The sequence below is a fragment of the Silurus meridionalis genome, chromosome 23 (genome assembly GCF_014805685.1).
Source record: "Silurus meridionalis isolate SWU-2019-XX chromosome 23, ASM1480568v1, whole genome shotgun sequence".
In the NCBI taxonomy this organism is placed as follows: Eukaryota; Metazoa; Chordata; class Actinopteri; order Siluriformes; family Siluridae; genus Silurus; species Silurus meridionalis.
This window is the reverse complement of record NC_060906.1, coordinates 1,292,005-1,303,903: the sequence shown is the minus strand read 5'-3', so window position 1 is coordinate 1,303,903 and position 11,899 is coordinate 1,292,005. Positions and strand designations below refer to the sequence as shown.

At 39.0% G+C, this 11,899-nt stretch overlaps 1 pseudogene; it reads left to right on the top strand.

Annotated features, from left to right (window-relative positions):
- The first annotated feature begins 6,187 nt into the window (after positions 1-6,187).
- On the top strand, positions 6,188-7,552 carry LOC124376803 (annotated as a pseudogene).
- The last annotated feature ends 4,347 nt before the right edge of the window (positions 7,553-11,899 follow it).

Sequence of the window (11,899 nt, the reverse complement as noted above, 5' to 3'; positions counted from 1 at the left end):
TGTATGTTCGCTCTGAACCACACCACAGCAGAAACATCTTCATTAAACAAACTCTCAACAGCAATCAGACACGCTGAACAACCTGGAAAAGAGACTAACAAGGGGAAATCTACATAGTCATCATGTTTCCTCTCCTGTTTTCCTCTCTATCAGCTCTCTATTATCTCTCTCTCTTTGTCATGGAGATTCTGCAGGTGGGATCCCTGAGCGTAAATGAGAAATAGTTCAGAACGTACAGGCTTAAAGAAACTGAGTATAATCTTCCTGCAGGAGACACATAGTGACGAGGACAATGAGGTGGATTGGGGCTTGTGGTGGAAAGGAGGAAAAATCTTGAGTCATGGATCTAATATTAGTGCTGGAGTCGCCTTTCTGTTCTCACCTAATGTTAAACACAAATCTTCTCACAGGATGAGGTAGAAGCAGGTAGACTCTCATAGTGAGAGCTGAAATCAACCACTTCAATGTTTTGTTTGTAAATATTTCTGCTCCTAACACAGGGTCAGAGAGGGTGAAGCTTTTCTCTAAGTTAGAGAACGTTAGAGAAGAAAACACCAGTAGAGGGACTTTATTCTCCTGGGGGGAGACCACATGCTGAATCAGCAAGAGTAAGAACTAAATCCCTGAACTTCTCAGACAGATGGAGAGAAAACAACCCACAAACACGTCAGTACACGTGGGTGAAGTTCCACACAGGCAGGGTTTCTGCAGCACGTTTAGACATGTTCTACATATCACACACACCATGAGGAACACGCTCACACACTCTGATCTTCTCCCTACACCACTTTCAGACCATAAACTAATCCCAGTCGAGTGCACACTAATAACAAGAACACAGAAGTTCCTACTGGCATTTCAGTCATAAACTTTACAGGAAAAAACATTGTGTGAAAACTTCAAACACTTTTGGAAAGAATGGAAAAAAGAGAAGAAGAGGTTTGAATGTGTTGAATCTATGAGTCAGTGGTGGGAGATCGGGAAAGTGCATGTAAAGTGTATTGAGGCTTAAAGCACTTCTGGACGTCGCTCTGGACACGGGCGTCTGCTTGATGCCGCACATGGAAATGTAAACACTTTGTTTATGGCCCCAAATATACAAAGAGCAGGAAAGATACTCAGCTACTACTGAACTTTTTATTTGGGGAAGTGAAATGATCATATGATTGTGTAGAAAAGGAAGTGAAATGGAAAAGAATGAACTGAATTGATGCTGTTTTTAGGGGTTTAATACAAACACGAGTAAAAATCCAGTTTGTATATCAGCAGATGTTCAGGAACATGGAAACTTTTCAGTGCAAATGGGGAATAAATGAATTTGTGATGTTGATCATGACGGCTTTCTGCAACTTAAAGTTTCAATTCAATCAAATGTTCCAACTTTTCTAAATCTTTTTTACCTTTTAGCAATAAAGAGACCTAAAAGTCAAGTCTCTCCTCCATCCCTCTCTCTCTCTCTCTCTCCTTTATCCCGAACTCCCTCTCTCACCCCTCTCCCTCTCCCTCCTCTCCGCCATCCCTCTTCCTCCCTCCCTGTCTCTCCCTCTCTCTCTCTCTCCCTCTCTCTCTCCTTTATCCCGAACTCCCTCTCTCACCCCCTCTCCCCTCTCCCTCCTTCCCTCTCTCCCTTGTTTTTGGTAAGCAATAACCAGTACAATTTACATTACAATACACAGAACAGGTGCATGAAAATACAATATATACACATATTTAGGGGAAAGAGGGAAAGAATTAGATAAATAAATACAATTTGTAATAATTATAAAATTAAATAATAAAAAGATAAAATCATATTGTTCTAAGAAGGACATAAGATTAATTGCATTTTTCTTTTTATTCACTTTAAGGGCTTTTGTGAAAGAAATAAACTAAATTATAAAATGCAAAAGACGGCGGTTTCACTTTCAAATATTTAAATTTGTGTATATAAAATTTTCCTATCAGAAGTATTTTATGAACAAGAAAGTCGTCTTTGTTATTGTTCATTACAAGTCTAAAGATAATGTCCTTCACAGTGAAAGTTCTTAGATGGGGACCTTCTAGGTGCACAGAATTCATACTTCCTGTATATCTTGAATGACAGGTGTCTCGTCCAGTGATCAGTGTTTCATTCACTACCTCCCTTTTTCCTTTGTCTGAATCTTCCTTGTGTTTTCCAATTTGATATTTTTGTTTTTGCAGTTGTTCGTGTTTTCTAATTTGTTAATTTGTTTTCTGATTTGTTTGTGTTTTGCACTTAGCCACCATACTCTCTCTCTCCCTGTCTCTCTCTCTCTCTCTCTCTCTCTCTCTCTCTCTCTCTCCCTCCCCCTCTCTACCTCTCCCTCCCCTCCTCTCTCTTTCTCTCTTTCTTTCTAGTGGAAAGAACACACAGGATGTGTAATGTGTAGAAACTGAGAGAGTGAAGTGTGTGTCATTGTGTATCTGCAGGTTGTGTGATTGTGGAGTATCAGATGAAGGCTGTGCTGCTCTCGCTTCAGCTCTGAGATCAAACCCCTCACACCTGAGAGAACTGGATCTGTCTGGGAATAAAGTAGGAGACTCAGGAGTGAAGTGTCTCTCTGATCTGAAAGATGATAAACGTTACAAACTACAGACACTGAAGTGAGTAATAATCTGTTTTATATAAACACTGAAACTGATGTAATGATTAGTGTTATTTAAGTCAAGTCAAGTCAAGTCAAGTTTATTTGTATAGCACTTTTCACAACAGACATTGTCTCAAAGCAGCTTTACACAAATCAACAGTGATGGTGAATGGTGAATTTGTCCCTGATGAGCAGCCGTGGCGACTGTGGCAAGGAAAAACTCCTTAGATGTTATGAGGAAGAAACCTTGAGAGGAACCAGACTCAAAAGGGGAACCCATCCTCATTTGAGTGACATCAAGAGTTTGATCATAAATCTTTCAACAATACAGAACACTGGAGAGTGAGAACTAACATGATTACTGGAGTATAAGATTATAAGTAATGTTCTTTCTGCAGTCTTATACAGTCTATATGGTTAGTAGCTCCTAGTTTTATAAGCTCAGCATTTGTGATCATCACAGATCCAGCATCAGCTTCTATGCCAGAGCCTTTAAACACTCCAGGAGGTCCAATGTCAAACTCACACATGTAGCGGGATCCAAATGGCACTGGTACGTCTCTAGATGGTTCGGGATGTTTTGCGAGTTCGGCATCTACTTCTTCAAAGGTCCGTAATCATCACGAGGTGGGAGGTGACTGGAGCTGGCAACCTCAGGGTGTCTCGGGATGGGAGAGAAAGAGAAGCAGTGGAGAGGAATTAGCGTAGCTGCTGTTCATGATATTAACAGCACAAGTTGATAATGTGCATGTGATCAGATGTTCTGGAGCACAAGGTTATGATATGTGATGTGTGTTATGTGTAGGCCTTGCTAAAAAGATATGTTTTTAATCTACACTTAAACTGGGTGAGTGTGTCTGATCCCCGAACACTGTCCCTGAATGCAGATGTAATTTTGTAAGCGATCTAGGAGGAGATCATGGTCTATAGTGTCGAATGCAGCACTAAGATCTAGTAGAACCAACAGCGAGATGAAGCCTTGGTCTGAAGCTAAAAACAGGTCATTAGTGATTGTAACTAGAGCAGTTTCTGTGCTATGATGGGGCCTGACTGAAATTCTTCAAAGATATTGTTCTCTTGCAAGTGGGAACATAACTGGGCAGCGACAATCTTTTCTAAAATCTTAGACATAAATGGGAGATTTGAAATTGGTCTGTAATTCGATAGCGTGTTTGGATCCAGATTAGGTTTTTTAATAAGCGTTATTTGTTTACTACATTAGCAATATTAAAACACATTAATGTTATTTACTACATTATCATTATTTACTACATTAGTGTTATTTACTACATCAGTGTTATTTACTACATTAGTGTTATTTACTCCCTCAGCGTTATTTACTACATTACTGTTATTTACTCCCTCAGTGTTATTTACTCCATTAGTGTTATTTACTACATTATCATTATTTACTACATCAGTGTTATTTACTACATTAGTGTTATTTACTACATCAGCGTTATTTACTACATTAACGTTATTTACCACATCAGAGTTATTTACCACATCAGCGTTATTTACTACATCAGTGTTATTTACTACATCAGCGTTATTTACTACATCAGTGTTATTTACTACATCAGCGTTATTTACTACTTCAGCGTTATTTACTACATTAACGTTATTTACCACATCAGAGTTATTTACTACATCAGCGTTATTTACTACATTAGCGTTATTTACTACATCAGCATTATTTACTACATCAGCGTTATTTAATACATTAGCGTTATTTACTACATTAGTGTTATTTACTACATCAGCGTTATTTACTACATTAGCTGGTTTCCTCACTCGGACAGTGCTTTTATCTCTCCACCTCCACACCGTGTCTTCTATCATTCCTGTAAAATTCCCCTCAGCTTGTTCTTAAAGTCTGCACTTTAATATCCATGTAGAACAAGAGAGAAGCTCCACAGCAGTGATCTTTATTAAAAGCAGCAAAAACTCTACAGCCTGGGATTGGAGAAGTGCAGTGATGTGATGCAAATATCTGCTCATGTTCCTCTTCCATCTTCTGTACCTTCTCATTTGTTCTCACTAAATGTTCTACGAAAGATATTATATAAGCATGAAGAAATGTTGAAGGACAAATGATACACTGGAATCAAATCCTGGTTTCCTTGAAGCAGAGATAATTACCTGCTGCTGATCATAAAACACCTCCTTCTAGTTTTCTGTAACTGATTCACTTCTTTCTCTTCTAGTGTTTAATGGTGATGAACAATTGTGTGTGAAGACTCCAGTGTTCCTGCATTTCCATGTCTGCAAACCGAGAACACGTTTATCTACAGGATCTGAGGAGTTGATGTGAAAAGCCCAGAGCAGAAGGAGTCCAAATCACATGTATTACTTTGTCCTTTAGTTAGTATTTAATAGAGTTTCTATCTTTATGCTACAGGATCAGACCCAATCCATTCTTTATTTTCTCTCTGATCTGATCTCCATTTCTTATTTGTATCAGGGCCCGGTTTTTCAAAAGGTTTAATCCGGATAAAATTGATCCGGATTTAGTAATCTTTTTTTTTGCGATCCGTGATCACGTAATCCATCTTACTTCTTGAGCCAGTTTTTCAAAGCAACATCGGATTGGATCAATCTGATCCGGATATGAACTTTTCAGGATCACCAAATCTGGATAAACAGGATAGGAAATCACAATGTAGATCTATAGATATGTAAAGAGCAACAAGTGGAATAGCCAGTGTGGGGTCAATATAAGTTTATTATTATTTGAAATGAAAACACACATTTAAAAGAAACTAAACACAAGAAAAACCCCACCCCATCCTCTTCCAGCAGTCCGCTCATCTGAGACCTACAACACAAACACTGTACATTGAGGATATTTATAACAAGTTTCAAATATAGATGTATTGAATTAAAAAAAGACTTAATGTCAAATACTCCACAATAATTTCAGACTTCCTCATCTGATGTGGAGAGACCAGCTTGTCTGAGCGTAGCCTTTAGGAGGCGGATCTCAAGTCTGGCCTTGGTTTGCTGCAGTTTGGTCAGAGTCAGTTGTTCCTCTGCCAGATGAAGCTGTGCTTCTGCCCTTTCAGTCTCTTTTTGCAGAAGTGCCTTGTAATCATCATCTTTGTTTGATGAAGGGCGCTTCAAGCCTTTGCTCTGAGATCCTGTGGCAACTACCACTGGCTCAACCAATGAGGATCCAGCTTCTTCCTCAGGAACAGAGCTGAGATTCAATATAAATACGCTCTCTGGATCAGCCTCAGGAGGAACTGGCAGATTCTCCTCCTCCTCCTCAATCCAAGGCTCGCCATCCCCTACAACACCTTGAATACCATGGAGAGCTTGCGACTTCTCACCTCCAATGATGTCGAGGACCACATCTGTGTAATCTCCCCTCTTAAATGACTTGTTGCCTGTTTGTGGGTTTTCGGCTTCAGCATGGTCCTTTGTTGCCCTGGCCTTAAGATTCTTTCACCGCAATTTGATTTGGTCTGTGGTCCTCCTCTGGCCAGACCCTATGGCATTCACATTTTCTGTGATTAAAATCCAAACATCTTTTTTCTTTTTGTTGGTATCCTTAGCAGAATTAAAACTTCCCACTATTGTTCCACAATGGCATCGAACACCCTCTAGTAGTGCATTGGTTTCAGCAGCAGTGAAGTTACAGCTTCTTGAGTCTATGGTTCCATTGCTTTACTATAGTGAACATTGTTCATCAATTATAGGCCTTGGGTCCAATTGCCTCAATTGAACACAAGCCAAAACTAATCAGTTGTAATAGGTGTGTCTGAAAAGACCAACTACACAGCCATATAAATCAGCCTTTCTCAGAGGATTCACAGAGAGACAGTGAAATGGCAGGTGTTGTCCACCGCCACCACCACTTTGCCAGGAGAGGATACCGTCAAAGGGTGTATGTTGAACGTACCAAGCCACTGGAGCAATACACCACTGAGGAGCTGTATGTCCGGTTTCGCTTTGGGAAGGCTGATATAGAGTACCTTGTGAACCTTCTCAGGTCAAAACTTCAACACAGAACCCAAAGGAGTCACGGTCTGTCTGTGGAAGACCAGATCCTCATTGCTCTCCGATTTTATGCATGTGGGACTTTCTATCAGGTTGTTGGTGACTATATGGGAGTGGTGAATTCAGATGTGTGTGATGTGGTGAGAGATGTGTCAATCGCACTGGCCAGCCTGGTCAATGAATTTGTTTCTTTTCCAAATCACAACCAGATTGCCTAGGCCAAGCGCAGCTTTTTTCTTTTGGGGAATATGCCCAATACTATTGGAGCAATCGACTGCACACGTGCATATACAAGCACCTCGTGAGAATGAATGGGAGTTTATAAACAGAAAGGGGAGGCACAGCATCAATGTCCAACTTGTGTGTGATGCTGACCTCATCATCACCAACTGCGTTGTCAAGTGGCCTGGGTCTGTCCATGATGCACGCATCCTGAGGGAGAGCGCCTATATAGAGACCTCCAAACCAACCAACCGGATGGCATAATATTAGGAGACAGTGCCTACCCACTCCTACCATGGCTGATGACTCCTTTTCTAACAGCAAATACACTGGCACAGGCACGCTTCAACACTGTTAATTGCAGAGCAAGATGTGCAATTGAGCGTTTAAATAGAGTTCTTAAGAGGCGCTTTACATGCCTTAACTACCTCAGAGCGGAACCACAGAAAGCATGCAACATAACCCTTGCCTGTATTGTCCTGCACAACATCGCTACTAAGCGCAATGTCCCTCTCTGTGCTGACAATGATGCACCTGAGCCCCCTAAAAACCCTAACCAACCTCCTGCATTCTGCCAGAATGAGCAAACAGGACGTGCAACAAGGGACGCAATAGTTAGACACTATTTCTGATTTGGAATTGTTTTGGATTTCAAAAATCAGTGATTGCCATTCTTTGCATTTTTGGGGTTATTCTGTAATCATTGCATGCATCACTAATAAATATTCTAAAAACAAAAATATTTTCGATTGTGATGAATATATATATATATATATATATATATATATATATATATATATATATATATATATATCAATTAGTGACAGAATAAAATGTATTGTTTTTTGTCAATTTTGACAGCTGTTTGGGGGATTATTGTATGAGGCCAAACTCTTTCTACTTTGCTGTAGGCCTATACTGAAAGGCTGAATACGTTAAAGCCTACCTAATCACTATAATAAATAAGATATCTAGTAAGATACTGCATGATCCAAATATAGTATTATTTGATACATTTTTAAAGTTTTCATTACATTTTGGGCATGGAATCCACGCTGAATCCACCCTTCTGATGGGATCAGTTTAATCCAGATTTTTTGGATCAAAGGGATCCAAATCCTACAAAAAAGTTCTGAAAAACCCAAACTAAAGGTTTGATCTGGATCAAAACCAAGATTGGATTACATGATCTAATCCGATTATGTAATCCATTTTTTCTTTTGAAAAACCCATTTTCAAGATTTGATCCAATCCATTATCCAAAATCCTAGAGGATTACTTTTGAAAAACCGGGCCCAGGTGTTGTTTTTCCTGTGGATTACTCTACAAGCGTTATCCAGAAAGTACTCTTTTTAGTGCACATGTAATGTGTACATATAGTTCTATTATGTCAATGTGCAGGATTAAATCCAGTCTTCAGACAGATGTAATAATTCTTTTTTATTTTTTTGAAAGTGGGCAAAGTGGCTACATTAAAATATGACAGATGTGTAAACAGTTGATTTAGATTTAAGTTTGGTTGCACAGAATGGACAAAAACAACTTCACAGACTAAATCTGAATTAAATGACAGTAGGGTACAACAAAGCAAAAACAATGATCAGACCCATAGGGCATCTGCACATCAAAAGGTGTGTAATAAGTAAGTTCAGTTACACTAAACACTTTCAGAGATGCACTGGATCTGTAATCAATTCTGTAGGCAAATAGATGCTAATCAAAACAAACAGTTTTCAGATCTGATCAATTCTGTAAAAGTCCAAAATTCTAAAGAGCAATCTGCTTGAGCACATTTCAGTCAAAGTGATTTTCCAGGCAAAAGCCCATGAATTAACTGAACAAGAACATTTGTGCTTCCACACAACAAAAACAAATAAAACTAATCATTTTCCTATGCAACCGAAACTACCAGAGGAATCTCACTCTGAGTTCAGCTACTCTTGGGCTCTCTGTGACCTTGCCAATGTCAATCTGAAAAACTGCTGTGTGTACAAATGTGTAGATGTTATGCAGAACTTTGCTGTAAGATTCACCAAACACAAAGTGAGCCTTAAGAAGTTCATCAAAGGCACCATGACCACTCACTGACTTGATATGACTTTCTTCTCAATAATGATGTAGTATCCATGAATGCTGATCTTCTTTGTACATATAGCAAGAAGGAATGACTGTGTGCTTTCTTCACTGGAGTCAATGTGCTCTTGTATGTTAGTCCCAGCCTAAAAAAAAGATCTACATTTGACTCACTACATTAATTTTTGTAGAATACAATCAGCCCAACAGACATTCACTTTAAGCAGACCACAGGTAGTTACAGAAAAGACCAAATTTACCTTTTTAATGATAAGATGTTTTTCAGCTTGGGCCAGTTGTTCAAAAAGTTTAATCTGAATCAAAATGATCCGGATTTGGAAATCCAATTTTTTTCTTTTCAGGATCAGGTAATCCGTCTTACTTTTATGCCGGTTTTTCAAAGCAACATTGGACTGGATCACCCTGATCCAGATACACAGTTTTCAAGCTAGTCTGGACCAACATGCAGCAGTGAGCAAAGAACACCAGCTTTGCAGCATAAAGGCAAGCAATGTTTCCAGGTCTGGCAGCACGGCAGCAATCAACTCACCCTAGCTTGGCAGTGCAGCGGGGAGGGACACACCCTAGACTGGCAATGGTGAGAGCAATGTACCCCAGCCTGTCATGGTGTGTGTGTGTGTGTGTGTGTGTGTGCTCATGTGCACTTGTATCTGTTTTGTTTTGTAGTTACAAACAGAGGAACAAGACAATGAAGAGGAGGCTCGTTGTCATAGCAGTCTAAATGCAGTCCTAGTGTACCAAGCATAGACCCAACCAACTTCTCCAGAACTGTCTGCCAGTCTGCATTGGTCCTGGAGCTGTATAGCGACATCATAAATGTTGGAGGTCTCAGGAAGCCAACATTTAGAGAGGATGTGTGTTGCGCTGAAAAAACTATACTGCCATAGCTTGCACTGAAGGTTCCATATCTGAAAGCTGTGCTACATTAAGCACAGTGGTGGCTGGCCAATAGAGGGCGCTAGGGCACCGCCCTCCCTGAACGACACACGCAAAATTATAATCATAAAAATTATTTAAATGTATATTTGTATGATGTAATATATTAGAAAATCATCTGTGGAAAAAAAAAATTTCACAATCACCATATGTCCTCTCTGTGTGCACCACTCAATTTCAGCTGAGGGGCAATCGAGAAATCCCCCAAAGGAGGCGGGTCTTTGTAGAATTTAGTCAAATGCCTATTCAATATATAAATATATTCAAGATGTGACATAAAATTTAGCCAATCAGCATCCTCAATTCTTATCTGCAATGGGCGATTTTTTTGTCGCCCCCAAACTGCTCAAATAAGGGCTTAGCCAGTAGTGGCACGATTTTCAATGGATGTTATGTGACAATGGCAGACTCAGGTGTAATTAGTTCCAGACACAGAAACTCTGTCAGAGACATTCCTGACTTCAGTAAGAAAGTCATTGAGAAATTTGTCAATCAGAAGCAGAGGAGAGCAAAATTCCTGTACAAATAAGTAAATGCAGGTTTTTTCACCACATTGATTTTCTTGTACATGGTTATCCTCAGAGTCATGGAAGTATCCAGAATTTAACTGCGACTTGTAAATTAACAGTTCAGAGATGCTTTAACGAATAAACATGTGACCAGATGTTCTTAAACTGTGTCTGCATTTCAATAAATCATATTGCAGCACTTGCTGAAATTGTTTGCTGTGCCAGTGTGCCACAGCCCCACTTAAGAAAATTTTCACCAACCGCCACTGCCATAGAGTACTGCATGCAACTGAGAAACCATGCAGCAGTACGTAGCATCTAACACATTCAATAACGAACGGGGAGTGGGAGTGAATGAGGAGCTAATGTAGAAGCGGGGTGGATTGATGATGAGCCCCAGGTGAGCGTGATTATGCCTGGAGCTCCAGAGAGAGTGGGGGCATAAGTGATGATGAGCTCCAGGTGTGCGTGGTTAAACCTGGAGCTCTAGGGAGAGCGGAAGCATAGAGAGCCACCAAAGGGGGCGTGGCAGGTGGTTCCCTGACAAGTTATGAGTCTTGTAACTCACCTGGACTCTGGTTTGAGTGCAATGAGCAAAATAGCAACGGAGGCTGAGGATCTTGGGTAATGCTGACATCCACTATCCAAAACTCTTTTTTTCTTTCTTTCTTTCTTTCTTTCTTTCTTTCTTTCTTTTAAATGTATTATTATTATTATTATTATTATTATTATTATTATTATTATTATTATTATTATTATTATTATTTATTTATTTATTAATATTTATCTAGCACTCACATGGGATGTATACAACACCTGAACTTAAACTGACACAACACAATAAAGTATAAACACAACCGGAACACAAGGTAACCCTTGCAGCGAAACAATTTTTTATTATGTTTTAGCAGCTGTCTTATGAAGTGCTGAGTAAAGAGAATCATATCATAGTTTTAGATCAATAAAAAAACTTTAAATTTTTTAACTTTACATTTATGAAATATCAAATACCATCCAACTGCTTTGACCCTGATTCCCAAATCAAAAACAGTACATGAATTATTATTTTTTTTTATTGTGCTGTAAACAATCCAAAACATTTCTTTCAAAAAATCCTTTGCATAATCACATTCCAAACAAATAAATGTGATATAGATTATTAGAATTAGGAAAAAGTAAAGACTAAGGCTCATGGTAGGTACTGTAGGATTTACTGCTAGATTTCACACATCAAACTACGGAATCACATTGCATTCACAAAAACAAACAAACAACCAAGTGCATTGCATTCACAAACAAAAAAGATAATTTTAGCGCATAACACTGGATCTGACGTTTTTATAAACTGAGGTTTTATAAACTGATGTACTGCTTTCTTTGAGGATATGTCACACCACTCTGAAAGGAAAACACAGTCACAATCATCAAACACTAATGTGAGTTTTCTCCCTTAAAAAGAACCATCTTTTAATACGTGAATCTTTATTTCTTAAAAAACATTCTCTTCATATTCACATTTATCAGTTCATTTTGTCCCCTAATCCAGTT